This window comes from Hipposideros armiger, unplaced genomic scaffold (genome assembly GCF_001890085.2).
Source record: "Hipposideros armiger isolate ML-2016 unplaced genomic scaffold, ASM189008v1 scaffold_12, whole genome shotgun sequence".
In the NCBI taxonomy this organism is placed as follows: domain Eukaryota; kingdom Metazoa; phylum Chordata; class Mammalia; order Chiroptera; family Hipposideridae; genus Hipposideros; species Hipposideros armiger.
Genome location: NW_017731362.1, coordinates 2,149,127 through 2,173,458, shown reverse-complemented (window position 1 = coordinate 2,173,458; position 24,332 = coordinate 2,149,127). Strand labels below are relative to the sequence as shown.

Sequence of the window (24,332 nt, the reverse complement as noted above, 5' to 3'; positions counted from 1 at the left end):
ACTGAAATGTCCTGCAGCAGAAAATTGATTCCGTGCCATCGTCATCATTGGGGGATAAATCAATTCTAGTTCTTACCAATCCTATACCTTGTCTATAATGATGTCAAAAACTGCTTAAATGACTTGTCAGGTTAAGTCAAAAGAATCGTGTCATTCATTCAGGGATCTATTAGGAAAACAAAAAAAATATTAGATAATCTTTAGAAAGTACATAACATGTGGCACAGTGATGGCAATGTTTTCTTTTGAAAGAATTTAAGTTGCAACAGCTTGTTTCAGCAGGGTTAAAACCATGCCAGAACTAGAAGCAAACTATTCAGTTGTGCAACAAATAGGATGATTCCAGGGGCATATCTAAAGAATGTCATGGGAGCACTGTTGAACTATATTGCACAGAATTAAATTTCTAGACCGATTTACTGACCTTTTCCTTATCATTTATGGCCTCTCTGTAACACAAAGGGGCCAGTTTTCTCCTTTGGGCCAGAGAAAGCACGTTTCCTGAATCAAACTGGAGGAAATACACTGCTTGCCTGTAATTGCCATAAATTCTAAACTTTTCTTCAGAAATAATTCTTTATCTAATCATCTAGAATGTTTACATCTGCTAAATGCAACCTTTATTATGTTCTAAAAATGGCTGCAAAATCATCAGAATAGGTGTGGAAACTATAATCTCAGAACATGAGAGAAAAATATCAGATTTTTATGTGAAATGGAAGTAATCTCTTCCCACCACCTAGAAAATCTCTCCCATTTTCTGGCTTTTCCTAACATCTAAAATATCTTCAGTAAGAAACCAAACTTTTCTTTATATAGGATTAGAGACAAGGTTCAAAATACAAATATACCATGGAGAGGCAACACATACGAGATATAAATTCATACTACAGTGTAAGTGACTATATCGCCTCTGAGAGAAGAATTGGGCTTTGCTAGAAGGCAGTGAGCACCAGGGCACAAAGACTGAAACTGAAAGGGAAAAATAGTCATAAAACGAAGAAGTTATGGAAACTTTTCATTAACATTTTGCTTGCAGCTAGTTCTAGGAGTCAAGACATCTTAGGGTTCATCTGAATCACGGAGGCACCAGCTTAGACGATAAATCACACATGCACTTTATTCCTTATTTTAACTATTAATATGGCCTATGAAGTTTTGCTGTCTGGTAGATAGTTAATGCAGTCTTTCCTCTCTCTCTCTTTAACTTGTATTTGAATGTTCTGCCACTGGAGCAGTAAGATAATTCTAAAGACTTTGGTTTTAGATCATGCTGGTAAGGCAATGAAAAATTAAAGCATATTTAAAGCCATTTTGGCCCTTGGCTATCTTCGGAATTTTTAGGTACACATTCTTAGCTAACAGTCTAAACAATGAGTTCTAACGCAGAGTAGCTCCATTTTTTCACAGAAATGAAAGTGAAAAGAAAAACAGAAAGCAATAAAAGCATCTGAGTTTATAGAAGAAGATACTTGAAATACTAAAAAGGAGACCCGGACACCCTTCCATGCTACCAAATGTATATGTAGCATTCTCTCCTTTTTCATTGCCATCATGTAATGTGTAACCTACATCATTTGTACCTCAACTCTAGCTACCGTTTCTTAATTAGACCACTGCTCCCAGCCTCTCTGGCGTTATGTTTACCCTTTATATGTTCATAAAAGACATGTTATAACACTTACTATTCCTCTCCAAAATTCCCCAAATTTTCAATGGTGCACTCTGTTACAAAGCAAAACAAACTATTTTACTTGGAATTCAAAGCCTTCCAAAATCAGACTCCAGCCTACTTTTATAATCTTCTCCCACTGTTTCTCTACAACTTACATGTACCTTTGGCCCCATACAAACTGATTTACTCATTATCTTCCTCTCCCCTGGAAATTGCTGGGCACTTTTCCTGCTTCTGCTCACCAGTTACGGTAATTGCATAGAATCTCTCTTTTAGTATTTCCCAAACGTTGCCTCATGGACTAGCTGCATGGGATCATGTGATGATTTTTTTTTAAAGCTTTCACATGCCCAATTTTCACTCTTCAGAAAGTATGAGCCAGTAAGTCTGAAGTGAAGCTTGGGAATCAGTATTTTAACAGCTTCCATTTACTGGGTGATACTTTTCTTTCAAAGCCAAACTTAAATTCAAGCCTCTCCACAATATTTTACCTATTCTAATCTGTCATCATCTTTTTACTTTAAGAACACTCTGCTATCCTATGAATTAGCACTTACCCCAACTCTTCTATTGTTATTCATAATTTTAGCCTATTTTTTTTTATTATCCAAATTACAAGCTGTTCGGGGAAACTATTTTATACTTCTGCAAATCTCTAGTACTTATTTAGGGGTTTGTACTTGGCAGGCTCTCATTTAATGCTGAAGTATTGGGTTGTTGGAAAAATCATGACGTATTTTTCCTATGTTTTTCATTGCAAAAATGTGTCTGACTTTTCCGACAACCCAATAGATAAAATGCTACATCAACTCCATATTAAGTAGTGTGTCATATTAAAAATCAGCAAATGAAAGGTAGTAATCATTCCAGGATTAAAGAATTAATGAGTGTTCTAATCATACTAAACATCAGAAGAGCTAAGGTTAAAAGACTGCTTAATCAGAAGTACTTGTTAAATTTCCTTCTAATTTTCATTACATTTTTGGAGTTTATCTAAATAGATAAGAAGTATAAAACATCATGGTTCATTCAAACACTAGCTCATCTCAGGTGATATTTCATGATGCCAACTCAAAGGAGTTGAGAGAACTCTGAACATCTCTAGTTTACTAACCAGTTCTAGGTTTTTCTTTTTTGGTTTTGGCTAAACCTCTCTTGAACCTTTTTATATTGTTAGCATGCAACACTTATATGAGTAACAATTTCCATATGTTTTCTTTTTTTATGTAACATAGCACATATATTTATCTGTCTTGCTCCTAGCACATTAAGACTGTAAGAAGTGCATGCAAGTTCTAATTTCGTGAGTTAACTAAAAAGTCTCTCGTATTATTATTTATATGGTTATGATTTTATAAACATTGAATATAGTACATCTCAACATTCACCTGCATTAACATTTATTATTCTAGCTGATAGCCCACATTTTTTAGTCTATGTCATGTATGTCTTATATCATTCATTCATTCATTCATTCATTCTAATTCCAGGATGCTTCCATTGTACCGTGTAGTCTTTATTAATGCTAAGCAAAGAGGATGACATCTGTATTCCAGATGTAGATATGCCAGGTTGTTTATACAGAATTACTATAATATGTTCTGTTTTGTGTCTTACTTTTTTCCTAAAGATTCCCATTACTTTATTTGTCTTTTGGCTACAACTGCATATTAAGGTAAAATCTTTAGAGAAATACCCAAAGTATTTCTAGGTGCCTTTTTTGTGAGGAAGTTATCATTCAGAGCCCTTTATCTTATATTATTATTTAAATTTTATTACAAAATATATAACATTCAAACTAATCTGCCAGTTTTCTGCTTACCTACATATATATGTTCTGCATTTTATCATCATTTGCTTATTTCACTAATTTAAAGATGTTAATATAATCTACTAACTTGGCATTTTCACTATACTTCCTCATTGTTAGAAAATGTTGACTAAGTTGAGTCATTTTATTGATCCCTGAGGAATCTGACTGTTATATATTTTCATTCAAAATGTATGAGTATATTCATTCAAACTAATTCCTTATTTTGGATTTCTTTCTTTTCCTTTAACCAGTGATTCTTAGGATGATAGGCTGGGGTGTGGTGGGGACAGGCATTATTTGGCAAAGAACATCCTTCACAGAAAAAGTTTTCAGACTCACTGAGACTTTTTAAAACTAGACATATACCGCGGAGATTCTGATTCTTCCTCTCCATCCCTGGAAAGTCATGCCCTGTCCAACCTATCACCAATGGGGCTTAGCACTATAATTAACCAATGATACTAATAAAAGTGTTCTCTATACAACAGGTATTTAGGGGTGGAAAAGTTGACAGCCGACTCAAAGCCAGATTTTAAAAAGTATCTCACCTCCCTATAAAAAGGATTAGCTTTGTCCTAGGATCATAATAGTGACTTAAAAATAAAACAAAACAAAACAAAAAAACCTTATTTCTTGAACCACATCAAATAACTGAATGTCAAAAAAAAAAAAGATGTCTGCATGCTTATTTCCTCATAGAATGTTAGTAAATAGGTATAACTCTCCCCCTACAGACACTGTCTTGCCTGGTTCCCCAGCATCTGTTCTACAATCATCATGAAACTTCATAGCAACATAGTAGTGAGACAGGGAAAATCAGGCAGAAGGAACTGTGTAAGAAAGACCCAGAAGCATAAAACAGGTGGTGTTTTGAGTTTAGTTTACTATGCTTGGAGCATATAAAGACAGACTTGCAAGAGAAGAAACAAGAAATCTAGTCAGGGACCAGATCATACAGCAGCTTATGTGGCTAGTTTAGTTCAGATTTTTATCCTGTAGGGGATGGGGAGCCACTGAAAGGTTTAGACGGATGCTTCTGTTACCAACGTGGGAGATGGATTGGCAAGAAGCAAGACCAGGGAAGAGACGGTAGCACTGGTCCAGGTGGTAGCTGGGGAAGGCCTGCCCCAGGGCAAGGTGACGAGGACTGAGGACTGCAGGTGGGGTACTTGTTTCCTCAAATAAGTTATATTTGCATAAATGGTTAATACAGATCCCCAACATATTTTGAGTGATTTTAAGACACAATCTCTTAGAAGATCTCAACATATTCTTGATACTTAGAAAATATGACAATGCTGTGTCTACCACAGCACGGTTGGTTCCAATATGCCAAAGTTGAATGTATAAATGCCTAAGTTTGGACCTAGAGAAGAAAATATTAATTTTGAATGTAATATCAAGTTTATCATTTATCAGTAACCTTCTAGAATAGTCTCCCCTTTATACATTCCAGCATCTTTGCTAGTCTAAACTACTTTCATATTCTGATATCTCATTTGTTTATCTTTCAAAGTTGTGTTTTAACTTAACTAAAAACAAAATAAGTTAAACAGGAGAAGGGAAAGAGAGCAGTCATAGAATCTGCGAGCAAAGGTAAGTTAACTTTCCTCCTGTTAAGAGTCACCGTGAGCTGCCCTTGCCTTCCTTCCCAGTGCTTTCCAGTTCTGTACCACTGCGAGTAAGTGGATCGTGCATAAGGAATCAGGAGACACAACGTTAAAATAGAATGATGAGAGAGTTGTAAGCTATATTTACCCATGCTGTAAAAGAGAATTGTGGGACTGGATTAAAGATATTTCTGGACAAAGGCTGGATCTCTAGCCAGTGTGAGGAAAGAAAGGATTGCAGAACAACCCCATATTAAAAAACCTCGTCTGAGAATGTCTAAATTTAGTAGAAGTGTAGGGGCTTACTATTCATCCTGCAAAATGCTGTTTTTGGAAAGAATTTTCAGCAAGATATTTTAAATAATAGGACCCTTTTTCATGCATTCATATGTAGTTAAAGCACACAAAAAAGGAATAATCAATTTTTCAAAGCTGTAATTATTACATAAATCAGTGTGCCCTAATAACCATATAGAGATAGTGAGCTCTCAACTGTTTGATTTTAAATTAACTTAACAATAACTTGCATAAGGAAATTCAACATGATTTTTCTGTGATATCTCTTACGAATCAAGTACAAAAACTTTTCCTAAAAAAAAATATATATATATATATATATATCAGGATTGCCCTTACTTTTTGATGCCTTGAGACTGTGCATAGTTTGTGTGTGTACTATCTGGATACATTGTGCACAAACTCTTCGAGCCACTGTATCTGCAGGAATCAACCTCATATGACCAAGTGAAATAGGAGTGCATGGTTCTTTCACAGAGACAAGACATTTAGCATTAAGTGTGGAGAAGTGCCAGAGCATGAAATACGCAGTTTCCTAGATTACCTCAAGTCTGCATTGAAAAATAGACATGATGTCAAATAAGCCATGGATTTTTAGGTAACTTTAATAATGACCAAGGGATATGTCTATTTCATAGTTTTCAAATCTAAATAAAATGCATCAAAGTTTTGACTGCATACTTACCCTGCATCTAGTATTGTACATTGCTCCTATGTATAGTTGTGGAGAACACAAAAATAAGTTGCTAGCTCTCTACCTATGAGAAATGAATTGTCTTTCGGGAAAAAGGAGACCTACAATTATGCCACAGGACAAAAAAGACTCCAAGTGGCCAAGCAGTAAGGACGAGAAAAGATCAATGTTGATAGTTTCATCAGGGAGGACTTCTGAAAACAGGATAGGCTTGAAGAAGTCTATCAGGATGGGAAATAATTTGAGTCAGGGAGAAACAGACTAGAAGGAAATACACTAGGAAAAATGACTAAGGTGGGGTGAGGGACCGTGTGTGGGAGGGAAGGCTGACCTCAGTACATTAAAGAGCATCCCTTCTCTGTGGTCTGCATGAGTGCCAACTATCAACACTGGACTTTGAAGTAGTACAATTTGGCTTGGGTAGTATTCCTTTAAAAAAGAAAAACTGAAAACAAAACTAAAACAAATTATGAAAAACAAAAGAAAAAAACAAACGAACAACTCTCTTCTTTGATATTTGCTTTATACACAAAGACCACACAGCTTTGACCTCTATCTAATATGTCTCTGCTCAGGATAGAAAATCATATTGCCAAGACCGAGAAGCTGCATGGATTTTATAAGTGCCAGAGGGGTTTCAGAATTGTTTAATCATTAATATACATTACTGGTATCAAGAGTTCTCTTTTTTTTTAGACTATAATGAATACAATGTGTGTGGGTTAAAATATTTGTTTTATGACTTGGCTGTTGCTGGAACATTTTTGGAATTTGCTAATACTCCCACCTCGAATATTTGGTAACGATTGCCTAGACTGTGAGGAAATGTCAAAATATAAGTAGTAAAAACAAAGGAATCTGATACTACAGATTTAGAATTTGAGCTAATTGGAGTACATGCATTCCAGACTTTGCAGTGTAGTCAGAGATTAAATGTGGACACCCAAAACACAAATTATATTTCATTCTACTAAAAAACCAAACTTCACCTTCTGTAAGCATGACCATATGAGTGCCTCAGCATATTGTTTTCTGCGTGTGGATCAGTGATTACGTATAATGTAATTAACTGTGCAATTTATCCATTTCTAGGGGCATTGAGTTTTTTGGTCCTTTTGTTTGTTTGTTTTTAAGCTTCAGAAGTAACTTTAGTAGGTACCAGGAAAAGGAAATCACTTTTCTTCCTCTCTTCAGAGACCGGGGCCTGCCTCTTCCATGATACCTGATGTTCTGGCCTGACTTTCTATACACAGGTTGACACAGCGCCAACAATCATGTGAAGTCTGCTCTTGGTAGAGACAACCTAGGCAGTGGCATGGTATGGTGCCAAGGCAGGAAGGTGATAGCTGTGGAAACTTCATCTACAAACAGTGGGTGTGCTGGTAAATATTTAACAACTGACTCTCCAGAAGAAAAGAAAAGGGTCTGATTTGTAATACTTGCCAATTTCCATGGTGAAAATACTCCCACATTTCCAATTTCACACCCTTATCAAGATACCAAAATGGTTTAAGAGATGCATGCAGAGTTGGAAAAGACGGACTCTCTTGGCTCTCAGGAGCCGAGACATGTCAGCTGCTGTACACCGCTGCCTACGCTGCAGGCACAGCCCCTACTGTGAACCGTAGCCTGGCCTCGGGCCCTGAAAATGTGTAAGATCACTTTTTAAAAGCATAAAATAGCACAATATACAGCACTATACAAGTACTAGTTATAATTATGCCCCAAACGCTGTGAATTTACACAAGAACCAAATTTGCAAAGTATTAGAAGAAATATAAAAGAAAACAGGAGGACTTTAAGATGTATGAAGATAAAGATACCAGATGGGCAAGGAAATACATTTAACATGATGCTGAAATGCAGGTTTGTTTTTCAAATCATCTTTTCCTTCATCTATCTCAAAAAATAAAGAAAAGAAAACAGCAGTACAGGAATGTACAACATGTGGACGCAGAGGTTCAGAAAATGCACTGAGTAGATTTACTTATTGTAGGTGTTCTGGTTCTAAGAGAGTTTTTGAGTTGGCTGCAGGCACCAGGTGGTTTTGCTGTTACTCCAGAGAGCACCTAACACAGAGAAGCTCTGGGGAACCCACCCTCCATGGCTGAAAGTGACCAAACAGGCACACATCTCTCCTCCAAGAAAGTTGAACACCTGCACACTAATGCAGTGTGGTAGGAGAAACAAATACATATATACACATTCTCGCCCCTGGACAAAAACTGGGAGTATTTTGAAACTTCCCAGGAAACTGATAAGGTATTCTGTAATGTTTGTGTTCATATCACCAAAAGAGAGGTTACGGCCAGGTATTAATTATATGAGAGTAGTATTTTTAAAAAAAATTAGAAAGGATAATCAAAGGAATTGTCTTATTGATCTGGGTAACAGATCAATATTTTTGCAATGAGTGGTAATTTTTATCAAATAACCTAATAAAAAATAAATTGATTACTTATAAAGAGTGGATATTGGACAGCCTAGTTTAAAAAAAACAAAACAGACAAAATGCTTGTGTGGGAGGAAAAAAAACTCTGAATTTATCTGTAAGACTTATTTTTTTGTCTATAAATTGAATTCATAGAATAAATTTCTAAAAGACAAGATGTTAGGTACTTCAAAAGTATCCAAAACTGTAACTAATCCCATTGCTTTTATAAAACATTAGCCTAAAGTTGATTTTGAGTTTTGTTGTCTGATGTATTATATGTTCACTTTGTATGAAAGTCAGAAAATATGGGAACATAAAGTTCACTCTGATTTCTATAAAGAAAGAGCTTGGCAGTGGTAAAAAGCAATTTTCTAGTCCTAGGGTTCTCAGAGAGTTTCTTCTAGTGAGTATTATCTTAAAATGCATGAAGTGTCTTGAATCTTAAATTGGGAAAGAGGGAACAGGAAAATCTTGGATGAAAAATAATCCAAATAAAACTGAAACCTCTAAATGATAATTAATTAGAAACACAAGTTAACTAGGCTAGAAGTGCATGTTTGTGAGTTTAAATGACCTTTAAAGATGACTCAAAGCCAAATAATAGCTTATTTGTGGATGATGACTATTTAAATGTACTATTTCTTCATTCTTTTTGCCCAGGGACACAATACTTGATGATGGTAATTATAAATAGCCTTGACTTATGCATCTTATCAAGCTGGAGCCCTATCTCAGCACCTCTCACTAAGCTTTTAGAGAATTTCTACATATTTTATCTCATTTCATCTCCCCAACTACACTTTTGCTGTGAATTGAATATTGTGATGGAAAACAAATCCATCAAGAACATACTACCAGGGCTGGCTGAGTGGCTCAGTTGGTTAAGAGCTCGCTCAAGAGTTTGAGCTCTGAGCAACAGCAGTTTGATGCCCGGCCCGAGCTGAGCTGCCGCTAAGCTGCCAGTAGGTAGCAGGATGGCTCAGCTAAAAAACAAAACAAAAAAAACAAAAAACATACTACCTACCCCAAAATAATAATAATAATAATAACAATAATAATAATAATAATGTCATTAAAAGGTTTAATACATTTTATGCTAACATTAGCACAAAATTAGTTAGATTATTTTAATTGTTAGATTTTTTTAACTATTATAAACTTTTTCCAGAGATACACCATTTAAATGAGAACTACACATCTCTCAGGTTTCTTTAATATAGTGCATTCGCAAACTCTCTTAATTTTAAATAATATAATAAATAAATCCTCAACACTTGCCCTCTGTTTTCTAAATACTGAATTAATAATGTATTGGAAATCTGTCATTTGTACCTTGGGACCACATAAAAAATTCGAAAGAAGATAACAATCATTTTATAAACTCATTTTCCAAATCTGCGGTCTGTGGTTTCTCTCCTCTTGAGAAATGGAAATGTTTCGGGTTTTTTAGGAACTTAACAATACTTTTATTCTTATAAAAACTATTGCTATAGATTTTTAAGAATTGATACAATAGCTATATTTTACCAAACTTCAAGTTTAGTTTTCTTGATTTTCCTGTTTTAGTTAATGGCGTCACAATTTTCCAAATCATTCAGCTTTTAAATTTAAATTTAAAAAAAAAAATCTTATTTCTCATCTTCTACATCTGATTACCACTTTCTATGAATTCCACCTACAGAATAGTTTGCTCATTTTTTCCATTTCTTCTGCCAACACCGTTTTACCATATTTGAAATGTTATAGTATATAACTGAATTTTCTTACCCAACTTTCTCACCACTACAATCCATCCAATAAACAGCTTCTGCTTTTCTAAAGAAACAACACTGCTTATAAACTTTTAATAGTTCCCCACTGTCCATGAAATGAAATGCAAAGTCTTTGCCATGCATTATAGAGTCTTCATATTTTAGCGCCATGGTATAATAATGAAAACAATACTGGTTTTGATACATGGCTTTAAATCTTGATTCCTCTACTAACCAGCTCTGTGCTTTTAGGCAAGGTGACTAACTTTTTCGATTCTGAGTTTTCTTCTCAGTAACATGGGGGCAATCCTATTGATATTTTTTGATTGAAGTAGATTAGATTACATGTGTAATGCACTTAACACAGTGCCAAACACATTGTGGGAAGTTACCTATCGTTTTTCAATCATATCACTCATCAACAAAGTTAACTGCCACTGATTCTCACAACTCGAAACCTTTTGTTCACTCAGCCTGCAAAGTGACCTCCCACCCTATGTTCATCTATCAACATCCTGTTCATCTTTCAAAGCAAAGCTCAAGTGCCTGATCCTCCCTGTTTTTGCCATTTTCAGAAGTTCGCAAAATACCGGGGGTGCCAAAAAAATGTATACGAGTGGACACTTGGTCAACGTTGCTCAAGCAGTAGTTTGCTATAATCAGAAGTATCTGGATGCTGATGGTAACCACTTTGAGCACCTCTTTTAATTGAAGCAGTCAAATGTGACTTGTATTTATTCATTTGTTGTTATTGGTATATATTGAGTATTACAATTTTAATACAGTTTTCCTTTCTTAAAATGTGTATGCATTTTTGGCACCCTCTGTATATCTCTCACTCTTAAGAAAGAACATTTATCTTATTCTGCCTTATTTTGTAGTTACTTGTGTAGTTATGTTATCTTTCCTTTTAGAGCTTTAACTTCTTGAAGAGAGAGAGGCCAAAAAACATAATTCTTGAGTATCTTCTTTGTTTCCTAGATAGATAGATAGATAGATAGATAGATAGATAGATTGATTGATTGATTGATAGATAGGTGATAGATAGATAATCTTGCTAAATGTTTGCCCATGATAGAAATGCTACATTTATTGAATGAATGGAAATATAATTTTTGAGAAATTTTACTTCAAATATGTTACCTACATAACACTTTACATTAACCTTTCTTAACGCTGTCAAGCGATTTTAATGGGTAGAAATGACGTGTCTTAGGTCAAGACTGTCCAGAAGCTTTTTCTTTCCATGATTTCTTTCAATTTCTAAATATAACTCTCCACTTCTTATTTCGTTCACAAAGGGTGCTGTTATGATCATCAAAATCACATTATGGGAATTTGGGTAATAATTCAGGTCTTAGAGTGAAATAGAGTGAAAAATGAAACTGAAAAAACTAACTTTAAAATATAGTGTATCTGGAATAAGAACTGGAAAAAAATCTCAGTAAAATGTGCTTAACAAAAATAGAATTCTCTGAAACAGAGTCTAGACTTACTTTAAAATTTCAGAATGTCTCAAGAGTAGTTATAAAAGGCAGAAACACATTAAAGCATGTAACTATAATACATGGTGAGCCAGTTCTTATTTATGTTAATAAAAGCTTTTCCAGAGTTTTCCTGATATTCCCCATTCTGGAGAAACTTCCAACACACTTTGAGTTCTACAGTAACAATTGGAAGGAGCATATTTCTGGGTACCAAAAGAAAAAAATAATAAAACCATGGTTCAGTAATACCCAACAGCGAAAAAAATGGCACTCTTGAGACAAACTGAAATTATTTTTCTATTGAGTATACCCAAAGAGCAGAAGTTTTCCTAAGAGCATATTTTCTTATTTCTCCTACTTTGAACAAGAAAGTAGCATGCATATCTATTTAAAACACCAAAAGCATTTATTTGTTTAAATGCTGCCATTTAAAAATATGTATGTTTAGAAGTGTGAGATGTTTGATAAGTTATGTTAAAAATATTTCTTAAAGAACTTGTCTATAAATTCTTTTTTAATTGATGATTCTAGCCACAAATTTGGTTTTTTAAAAAAATTGTCTTATATTTCTCAGGGTGCTGCATTTAAGTATTTATATAGCATAGCACTTACTACTTTCACATGCCCTTACTCCATTTGTGTTACTTGAGAGGACACATGAATTGTTTTGAAAAATACTTGCTTTGATGTGCTTTTTTTGCACGTGGTGTTCATCAAAAAACAGACATTTGAAAAATGAAATCAATATAGCAATACAGATTGACCTTTTTTTTCATGCTAGATGAATTCATGACTACTATAATCTCTATACATTAGAGGTATCATGTCCACCTTCTTAACCCTGTGTATTCACCACCTAGCACATGTGACACACAAATGAACAGAAATGTCACCTAGACTTGAGGTGCCTGATAACTTAAGATGCAAATAAATCATCTGAGAAGCCTAGTAACAACAGAGATTTTGATTTGATGGGTAAGGATTGAGACTTAGGGAACATGCTTTTAACAAGTAAAACTAGTGATCCTAATGCAGGTGGTCCCCAAACTACACTTGAAATTATACTGCTCTGTAGGGACAGGGCCCTTGTTTTCTATCCTTGCTCACTAAAATTCCTGGAATTGGCTGATGGAGGATAATGAGACTGAAGGCCTGTACAGAGTGCTTTAGGAAGACACTTGTTATGGAGGGTATCTAGATCCTGAAGATTTCATCTGTATTTACAGTACAGATAAGTTGAGTGGAATCAACACTTTCTCATTAACAGGGAATTTCACAGAACTGAATTTACTTGAGGATATGCTGATAGGTAAATATTTTCTATATACACAGCAGGGACTCGATATATATTGGCTATCATCATTATTACCAGGATTTTTACATAACATTAGTGTTTCTTCCTCCACTCTGTCTGTACGTGCTGTTTCTGGGATTAAAGTGGAAATGGGGAAAAGAGAACACCTAACAAGTGTTCCCTCTGTGAACCTATGTGTGTCTCAAGGATTCCAAGGCAATTTATTTAGTCCTTAGTTCTGATGAAAACATGTTCTAACTCTACTTGATTATGGCGTCTACTGTTTTTTTTATTTTTGTAAAGGTGTAGCCTATCTATATTGGGTTTTGTCTCCTTATTCAGCAAAGACAAAGAGAAAGACCAGCCAATGGAAACACACAGCAGTGTGTAAAGCCTAGTGTATTTAAGGCATGGCAAGCAGTAATGTGTAGCTAGAACAAAAGGAACAGGGGAATAGCAAGTGATGTTGAAGGCAGGTGTTTGAATTTGACCCCATAGGCATTGGAAAACTCACATCAAATTGTGAGCATTATAAGTAGGAATACAATACTCAGGTTTTGGTTTTAGAAAGACACATAGTAACAGTCTGAAAGGTTGACCTGAAGCTGAGAAAATGGAGAAATGTAGATCATTTAAAAGATTCGTGCAATGATTTGGGCATGGTATAATATGATGAGAACCTAAACTAAAGCAGTATCAGTGGGAATGGCTTGGTAGTCAAAGAAAAGAAGAAAGGGAAAGGGGGTTAGCCTTACTGATAATCACCTCTTATATATACATTATACAGCTTAACCTTTGTACAACCCATTTTACAAGTGAACAAATTGAGGTTCAGGAACATAAAATTTCTAGCTCTAATTTATACATGAACTAGAGGTAAAGCAGAATTTCAAATGCAGGCCTGTGTGACACATCTTTTCTATTATACCGCAGTACCTCTCCAGCCATAACAATTTCCTAGGAGTTTTGAGGAAACAATTTGAGAGATAGTTAAGCAATAGAACAGTAATACTCAATGACCAAAAATGAGTTAAAGGAGATGGAGGAATACAGGGCTTGCTGCTTGGTCAACTGAGTGGATGATGACTTAACTCATAGGTAAGGAATACAAGACAAGCAGGTTTGAAAAGAAAAATTATGAGTTCATTTGGGAATGTACTGAACTTGAAATGCCTGGAGGTTATCAGAATTATCTAATAGCCATTAGATATATGAACCCAGAGCTCAAGAAAAGAAATAGGAATGAAATTTCAGAATAACCAATATATACCTATAATCAAAGTCATAGGTATAGATACAATTACTCAGGACTATATGAGTATAAAAATGCAGTTATCATAATAAAGAATATAAAATGGAACCGAACGTGCTATAACTTTTCATTGGCCTTGATGTAGTATTTTAGGATGATTATCCAAGATTCTTTATAAGATCCACCTTTCCACAGTTTTAAGAGAAAGGAGAGAAGTCATTATTAACATCACAATTTTAAACTAGAGCAACATTTTATAAGTTTGGGCCCTCTGAAAGGAAAATCAGTTCAAAGTGATAAAAATCCTAACTTTGGGATATTTAAAATATTTAAAGAAATTTAATTTTGTCATCTTTTTGTCCATACCGTAGTAAATAAGGCATATAACAATCAACATTTATTGAGTGCCTATATGTACAGAATCCTGTGCTATGCTTCACATATATTGATTATTTTAATAATTCTATAAGTTAGATATTATTATCTCTGTTGCTGTAATGAAGTAACTTGCCCAAGGCAAGATAAGTAATTTGCCCAAGGCTAATACTGTTTATGTCCAATCTTGGCAGTCTCTATTATACTTCCTAAAAGGTCATATTCAAGAGAGCCCTTTTTAAGATAGTCACTTAAATAAAAAAATAACAACTGGGAACCTTGTAACAGTTCTACCTAGACTTTGCCCTCAAGTGCCAAAAAATAATATTTCAGTTTCTTTAGTAGTTTATTTTTACTTATTATTTTGTTTACCAAACATCCTTTTTCATAAATAGTATAGAAATAAATGTCAACCAGGGTTCATTGTAATTTTTATGTATCTTAATTAGTAAGGTAATTAATGTTCAAAATTCTGACTAATATTAGTAAGTCAAATTTTGAATCTATTTCAAGTAGTGAAGTAGGATTCCATATTGACAGAAAGCTTTCCCAAATAATCTTTTTCTCTAATTATTAAACCTAGTTCTCAAATTCTGAAAGAATTCTGGACCCTGGACCCTTAAACCATAAATTGCAATTGGAAGAACCACAAGTTGCAGTTGGAAGGACAACATATAAAATAAGCCATTGCCAAAGAGATTACAAAATATGTCTTAGTTTGTTCTCCTAGGCAAAGGATTTACTTAACTTTTATTGATTTATATATATGACATAAAAAATTTGGCAAATAATTTTAAATAAATATGTTTATGGCGAGATTTTGATAATGATTTCACAGATGTTTAGCTCCAAATTTATCAAGTTGTATACACTAAATATGTACATCTTTTTCTATGTCAGTCATGCCTCAATAAGGTGGTGGTGTTTTTTTTTAATTAGGAGTATCAATATTCAAGAAAGCCTTCAAAGTTAGAAGATATCTTTCATGATTGGAGATAAACTTAAAAATTAACATTAGGTTAGGCTTATGATTGTGTTTCATTTCATATTTACTCAGAATATAAATGTAAATGAATCTATTGGATAGTCAATACAGATAAAGGTGAATTGTGGAAGAATCATAACAGGATTTAGAAAACAATTACGATATGCAGACTAAAATTTCAGTAAAATTAAGATTTCAGAATTTAATCTCATTGTTAATATTATAATCTGACATATAGTTATGGTTATAGTTACAGTTATAATTATAGTTATAATTATGTAATGATTTGGCCTTTGACATTTTTATTAAACTTAATTATTTCCATTAATGAATAGATTTCTCTCTAATTTGAATGCTGCATTAAAAAATTTACTATTTAATTGTTTTAATATTTAACAGAAAAATTATCACTGTAATACTAATTTTGTGCCTAATAAAACTTTTTTAATTTTTCTAATTTCTTCTCTCACAAAATGTTAGGTACTGTGATACATAACTGTATTAAGAAATTATTATTTTCAATGTTAGAATTATTATATTTATTAAATGTTTTGTAGAAATTAGCAAAGTCTAAATTTATTGCAATTCAATGATGGTGTTATTTATTTCACGTAAAAGTAGCTACATTCTTAGTTAATACTTTGGAAACAAATACATGTAAATTCTACAAAAAAATTGTTTTCTGATATATTTTTTTCTAGGTCATGGGATTCACATCTGACTCAAAATTTTAGTGGGATTAAACTGTCTCTTAAAAGACAGTTTTGTAAAAGTTCAATATTTTCCCCCCACATGTAGATGGCACTGATCAGGGCAATACATTTTCTTCGTCCATTCAAAGGAGTTGATAGGCTGTAGATATGCTAACTGCAAGTATATCTCTAGATTAGTTGTACTTTCCAAACTGGCTCAGCCCACATGTGAAAATTAACTAGGCAGCTCTAGAGAATCTAAGCTATGAAATTGCCTATAACATTTTACAGAAAAATAAGATGAGATTTATTTTTAAATGCATCATAACAAGTTTATTTTTTTCTCTTCCTTATTTTTTAAAATATTTTTTATTTTTCTATTACAGTTGACATACAATATTGTATTAGTTTCTGTTGTACAACACAGCAATTAGACATTTATATAACTTATGAAGTGATCACCCCAATAAATCCAGTAACCCTCTGACAGCATGCATAGTTATTAAAATACTACTGACTATATTCCTCATGCTGTACTGTACATTCCCATGACTAGTTTATAACTACCAATTTATACTTCTTAATCCCCTCCCCTCTTCATTCATTCCTGCAACCTTCATCCAGCAACCATCAAAATGCTCTCTGTATCTATGAGCTTGTTTCTGTTTTGTTCGTTTATTTGTTTTGTTTTTTTAGATTCTATATATGAGTGAAATCATATGACATTTGTCTTCCTCTGTCTGACTTAGACCACTCAGCACAATACTCTCTAGGTTCATCCACATTGTTGTGGATGGCAAGATTTCATTCTTTCTTTTTATGGCCAAATATTATTCCATTGTATATATGTACCACCTCTTCTTTATCCATTCATCCATTGATGGACACCCAGGTTGCCCCCATATCATGGCTATTGTAAATAACACTGGAATGAACATATAGAAGTACAAGTCCCTTCGCAGTAGTGTTTTGGGTTTTTTTGGATAAATACCCAGAAGTGGGATTTCTGGGTCCTTCTTTACCTATTGTTATAGCCTTTGCTTTAAAGCCAATTTTGTCTGGTATGAGTATTTCTACCCCAGGTTTTTTGTTGTTGTTTTTGTTTCCATTCTCATGAAATATGTTTTCCATCCCTTTACTTTCAGGCTGTATGTGTCTTTCATTCTGAAGTGAGTCTCTTGTAGGCAGTATATGTAAGGGTCTTGTTTTCTTATCCATTCAGCCACCCTATGTCTTTGATTGGAGATCAATCCATTTACATTTAAAGTAATTGTTATAGGTATGTAGTTATTGTCATTTTATTATTCATATTTTTTATCTTTTTTTCTTTCTTCTTCTTAAATAGGTCCCTTTAGCATTTCTTGAATATTGGTTTGATGATGATGAACTCCATTAGTTTTTTATTGTCTGGGAAGCTTTTTACCTCTCCTTCAATTCTAAATGATAGCTTTGCTGGGTAGAGTCATCTTGGTTGTACATCCTTACTTTTCATCACTTTGAATATTTTCTGCCAATCCCTTCTGGCCTGCAAAGTTTCTGTTGAGAAATCAGCTGACAGTCTTATGGGAGCTCCCTTGTAGGTAACTGACTGCTTTTCTCTTGCTGCTTTTAAGATTCTCTCTTTGTCTTTAAACTTTGGCATTTTAATAATGATGTGTCTTGGTGTTGGCCTCTTTGGGTTTGTCTTGTTTGAGACTCTGCACTTACTGTGCTTGTCTGTCTATTTCCTTCACCTGGTCAGGGGAGTTTTCCATTATTATTTAAACAGCTAAAATCCCCTTAAATTTTCATGGGAACTCTAAATTTTAGAGCTGAAAGAAACCCTAGTGATCACCTGGTTTAATCTTCCTATCAAGATTAGAAGCTGAGGAAAATTAAACAATTTGCAGTGTCCATAATACAAACCACAGGCAAATCAGGAACCAGAACTCTGTCCTACTGATTCCTAGTTCAGGTGTGAAGTTTGTTCATTACACTAGCTGAGTAATTATTTAAATGATATTAGAGGCATTGTTTTGTCTTTGTTATATAAAATACATGTATTAATTATAAGAATTCCTCACTTACTTTGAAGTCACTTGCCAAACCACCTCGATTATAGGAAATATCACAAGAAAGTATGTGGAAAGGCTTTTAAAGCACAAAAATAGAAGTCCTGAAAACTTACATCCTAAACTCATTAACTCTATGCATATTGGAAACCCCACTCAGGTCATTTATTCAGGCATTAGATCTATTCAGTTATCTAATCCTTCTTAGCCTTTATTTCTTCATTTTTAAAAGAAAAATAATAATGCCTGCTCCATTTGATTATTTTGAAGATTAGATGTCATATGTAAATTTGCTTAGCTTTGTGCCTTACACAAACAAGATTTCCATAAATGTCAGGCGTTCTTCCTATTCGCTAATCATGTACTGGAAATATAGCACAGTGCTCCTCGCTTCTGCAAGAGAACTGGAATGGACCTTTCCTAAAAGGCCCAACACAAAGTGAGGGACTATCACTCGTTCATGGCCAGCTATCATCCTGTCCAAACAGTAGACACTGATCCTTGCTCCCATAAACCAGAAGTAGAAGTAACTTCTAGCCTCAAAATGACTCATCCTAGTACTCCACAAAACAAATAATTGCTCATAGATGGGGAAGAAAGGCTTCAGGTCTACCCTAATCCTTACACTACCCTGTCCCTTGTTTCCTGAAGTAGCTCTTGAATATTTACCAACTAGCCTCCTCCCTAAATATTTACACACATTCATAAACCTAAAAATATTTCAGACGTACTCCGTGACCTCATGTTGCTATGGCAGTATATCGTATATTACCTCAGGAACAAAATGTCTGCACAATGCATAAGCTATACGTTTTATTGATTTAACCATGACTAAGGCTATCAACTTGTTATGGTAACATTACAGGGAATTTATATATTGGTCATGGTTTAAATGAGTTAAGTCATAGAGTATGAAACTTGTGCAAAGTTAACGGTAATATTTTGTAAAATTATAGCTGTGCTTTATATTTTCTAAGCCATCTTCCAAACCTATCTTTTGAACTATTTCCAAAAGCCTTTTCCCCATATTACTTTTTCAGAATGTGTTCTTCTCCACATGGTTATAATGGAGCAAATAATGCCTTGGAATGCCAGACCAACGGGTGGATTCTGGTCCTGGATTTGCCACTAATGACCTTGAGCAAAACACAGAGCGTGGCATCCACTGCATCCGAGCTAAACTGTCACACTTCCCTCTGACTCAGACTTTTCTATTGTTTGAATTCTTATTCTTTCTTTAGAAATAGAAGCCATACTTTTCCTTCAACACTATAATGTCGTATAGTGTAGCTTGTAAGTAAGGCATAAGCACTTTCCCCATCACCCCACTGCTTAGCAGCAGCATCATATAGCAGCACTAGTTTAATGTACTCTCTGGGGTCAAACAACTTGAATTTGAACACTGGCCTTGCCAACTACTGCCTCTGTGACCTCGGGTACATCTGTTAACCACTTTGTATCTCTATTTCCTCATCTGTAATAAGAAGATAATACCTACCTCATGATAGTTGTTTTAAGGATGAAATTAACTGTACCATGTGAAGCACTTAGCAGAATTCTTGGCACATAATAGAGGCTCTATAAATATTATCTCCTATTATTAATACTTTTATTAGAAGTCATCATGTTTTTCATTCATTTGATCATTCAGCCATTCAATTAATGTTCAATAAATATCTATAAATCATTCTGCCACAAATAGGCAGTTATAGAAAAAGTACTGCAGTTTCATTGACTGTCGTAATTCTGACAATCTAGATGAGGAGAGAAATTAGGATGTTTTATGAAGTTTTAGATCTTAAACCCCCAAGTCTCATTTTAATATTTAAAAGCCTTTTTTATTACTATCTTTTTAGTCTAGATATTTTTCTAAAAAGAAAAATAGGGAAACATTTTTTCAAACATTTCAATGTTTCCAGAATAATGAAAAGTAACTTATTCAAGAATTTTTATAAGCCAGAGTGATTCTGATATTAGTTATATATCAGAGTGATTTTAATGTGCTAATATCTTAAAGACCAATTGATCTTCTAGGTTATATAACATCCCTAAATTCAGGCACATGTATATACCTAAGCACAACATTTAAAATTGAACTTAATATTGAGCCATTTTTAAGTTCATATATTTATAATTCCCTTCTGGCATTCAAACTCCCCATGACTTATTTCTGCTTTTATATTTATTTACTTTTCTCCCTTAAGTAGTCAAAGAGATGTAATTTTTTTCTTTGTTCTCTTTTTTTATCTCTAGCATTTGGCCCGGTGCCTCACAATAGTCAAAAAATATTTATGGCTGGGCCGGCTGAGTGGCTCAGTTGGTTAAGAGCTCGCTCAAGAGTTTGAGCTCTGAGCAACAGTGGTTCGAGTCAGCCTGAGCTGAGCAGCCGTGAGCTGNTCAAGAGTTTGAGCTCTGAGCAACAGTGGTTCGAGTCAGCCTGAGCTGAGCAGCCGTGAGCTGCCAACAGGTGGCGGGATGGCTCAGCTAAAAAAAAAAAAAAATATTTATGGAATTCACCCATTCAGCCCCTCAACAAATGTTTATTGAGCACCTACTATGTTCTAGGCACCATTCTAGGTACTGGACATATAACAGTGAATAAAACACCTCCTCCTTCTAGTTGGGGGAAACAGTTTACACACAAGATAGATAAAAATAGTATATAGTATGTCAGAGAGTAATCATTGCTAAGAAGAAAAATAAAGGAAAAGCGAAAATAGATAGTGTATGTGTTGGGGAGAGGGGACAGGGAAAGTGTCAGTGAAAAGGTGACATTTTCAGTAAAGACTAGGAATAAGTGAAGGAGTCAGCCACCAAAATATCTCAGGAAGCAAATATTTGGGGCACAGAAACAGATAGTGCAAATGACACAAGAGCTTCCCTGACTGCCCTAGGAGCAGCAAGGAGGCCATCGCAAATGGAGCAGCATGAGCAAGGGAGATAAGAGTACTGAGAGTCAGTGGTAAGGGGTGCAGAGCTTCTGGGGCTCAATAGGTCATTGTAAAAATTGTAGATTTTACTCTGAGTGAATTGGGAAGACATTGGAGAGGTGTGAGCAGATAGTGACATGATCTGATTTGTATTTTGAAAGACTCACTCTGATTCTGTATTAAGAGTAGACTTCAAAGCACAAGGGAAAAGCAGGAAACCAGGTGAGAAGTCTACTGCAGTAATCCAGGCAACAGATGCGAGGACTTGGACTAAGGTAGCAGCAGTGGAGGTGGCAAGCAGTGGTCAGGTGGGGATGTGTTTTGGAGATGAGACAATAGGATTTATTAACAGATCAAATGTAGAATGTGAAAGAAAGAGATAAGTCAAGGATGATTTCAGAGGTTAGGGCCCAATTAACAAGAAGACTGGCATTGTCATTACCATCTTCATGAAGCATTGGAGGGAAAATCCTGAGTTCTATTTTGGACATATTAAGCTAGAGATGCCTAATAGCCAGCCAGGTAGAGATGAATTCATGAGTCTGGTGTTCAGGGGAGAGGTCTAGGCTAGAGACATAAATTTGGTGATCATTAGCAATGAGACTAGATGAAATCATCAAGAGATTGAGTGTAGACAGAAAAGAGATGTATTTCTTCTCTCAGTATATGAAAGTATTAGTCCTGTCAATCTATTTATTATTCATATGCAGAAAAAGAGAAACATGATGAAAAAGGCTTAAGTTACAGTAGGGGTAATTGCCCCCTTTCACCCTCCTTTTGCTCTCCTATCTTCTCTTTTCATAAAATGAAGTTAAAATGCATCATGAAGCCTTTTGTCTGTTTACTAATTCTGTGTGTTACCACTCTCCTGGCCCCATATCCTCCTGCTAGCCAGGACAGGACTCATCGTCCTTCACAATGGTCCTATTGCATCCATGCCTTTTTGCACACTTTGTTCTCTGCCTGAAAAGCTCTTCACCCTCTATCAAAACCCTCCAACCAATCCCCCTTTTGTTCAAATGCACTTTTTCCAGGAAATTTTTCTTTCCTAATTCTTTTACTCTGTCCCCGTTACCTCTTTAGGTGCACCGACAAGTATTCACTTTCATTCTCCTGACCTCTCCCTTGTTCGTATGAAACTTACTAGTAACTTTCAGAACTAGCTGTTATCTCCTGTGGAAGTGCATTAAAGGCAGAAGTATATTATTTACCTTCATAGCCTTTATTACACAATGTTACCTAGTACCTTAAAGGTACTAGGTACTTAAGGGTACTCTATAAATATTGAATTCAACTGCATTCTTAATTTAAATCCTAATGAACTAAATCAAATTGCCTTTTAACTCCATGTGACTTTTAGTTAAATTTTCCATGATTAGTGGCTCTTAACTTTAAAATAGTGTTCCCATTTGTATCAGAAGTCTTCTCCAGTGAAATTCTTGTCAGCCTACTCCCAACTGTAGTATACTAATGACTTCATCTTTGTTCTTTAAATAGCAAATAAGATACATTAACAAAACATTGTTACCTAGCATTATATTACAGTTCTAGTATACAAGAAAATTAAAATTGAAAATAATATCTTTATTTCAGTAAGTGAAAAATTCATTAATTTATGTAAAATTATAATGGTGATGGGGAAATCTACATTACATTGTTGTATTCTCCTGAACTTTAGGACCAAGAGTTTAAAGTATTATTTTTTTTATTGTTAGTTTCAGGTGTACAGAACAATGCAATAGTTACCCTTTTCACCCTCAACAGGTAACAACCCCCCTCCCCCCATCTATTCCCCTCTCACCCCCGATATCATGCTTATCTATTACAATTCCATTGAATCCGTTCCCACTCTCTACTCCATGTCCCGTGACTATATGTATATATAATTATAGTTGACGTACTATATTATTCAATATCAACTTCAGAAATACAATGCAGTGGTCAGGCCTCTACATCGACTATGAAGTGGACTCCCCAACAGGACATGGGTCCATCTGGCCCCCTAAGAAATATTTACAACATTATTGATTATATTCCTCGGACTGTCTTTTTCTATCCCTGAGTAAAGTATTATTCTTCCTTGCATTTCTTATATAACTCTTCTTCAACTCTCTTCTCGCCAACTCCCTTTCTTTACCCCTCACTTTCCACCTCAGCTATTGCATTAGTGCTTTGCATAGAGTACTCACTAATTACCTTATTCAATGTCCTTAATAATTTCCTAACGCAGTAGCATAGTTATTTAAGCATTCAACAGAAAAAAAAACCTCAGTTATAACTTGTTGCTATTTATTCCAAGCAATTCAAATGCCTGCCATTTGTTTTTCTTCTTTTTAAAATGATACCGTTTTGGCTTCTACATGACACTTGTATCTCTACTCAGTTCTTGCCATCCACCAGTTAGGAGCTGCTCACACCACTAGACAGGTTTGTTAGGAAAAAGAGGTTGGAAATGGCAGATAGGGAAACACTGCGAAAAACTGTGAGAGCAGAAACAGTTTCTATTTTGAGCCCTACTCTATTATATCCCTAACAACTAGCACGGTTCCCGGCATGTGTGAAGTGCTTAAAAATGTTTGTCAGGTGAATGAATAAATACATGAGATCAGTATTTGGGTTTATATTATAGATGACCAACTATAATCTATTCGCTGATGTCTTTTTTTGTAATATATAAACACTGGATTTTCACACGATAAGCACTTTGGAGCAATATTCTCCCCTCTCTTATGACTCTTTTACTTATAAAAAAAATCTACTTTTTAATTATTGGTGGGAGGACAAAAGGGAAAATGATCCTAATCGAAAGCGCATAGATAGAGGAAAACCAGCAAAGCTTTTGCTTTCACAAACCACAGTAACAATGCATATTGCACACACAGTGGATGTAACAAAAATAGCACTGAACTAAAAACCAAAAGATTTCAATTGTAGCCCAGACAAACACGGCCACTCATTCATGACATGGTTTTGAAATGTTACCTTACTTCTT

General features: G+C 34.7%; 2 protein-coding genes across 4 annotated transcripts in view; one reads left to right on the top strand and one right to left on the bottom strand.

Annotated features, from left to right (window-relative positions):
• The window catches only part of FAM227B (family with sequence similarity 227 member B), a 190,177-nt gene that overhangs the window by 79,204 nt on the left and 86,641 nt on the right, over positions 1-24,332 (top strand). The window lies entirely within an intron of this gene.
• The window catches only part of FGF7 (fibroblast growth factor 7), a 62,090-nt gene that overhangs the window by 19,704 nt on the left and 18,054 nt on the right, over positions 1-24,332 (bottom strand). The window lies entirely within an intron of this gene.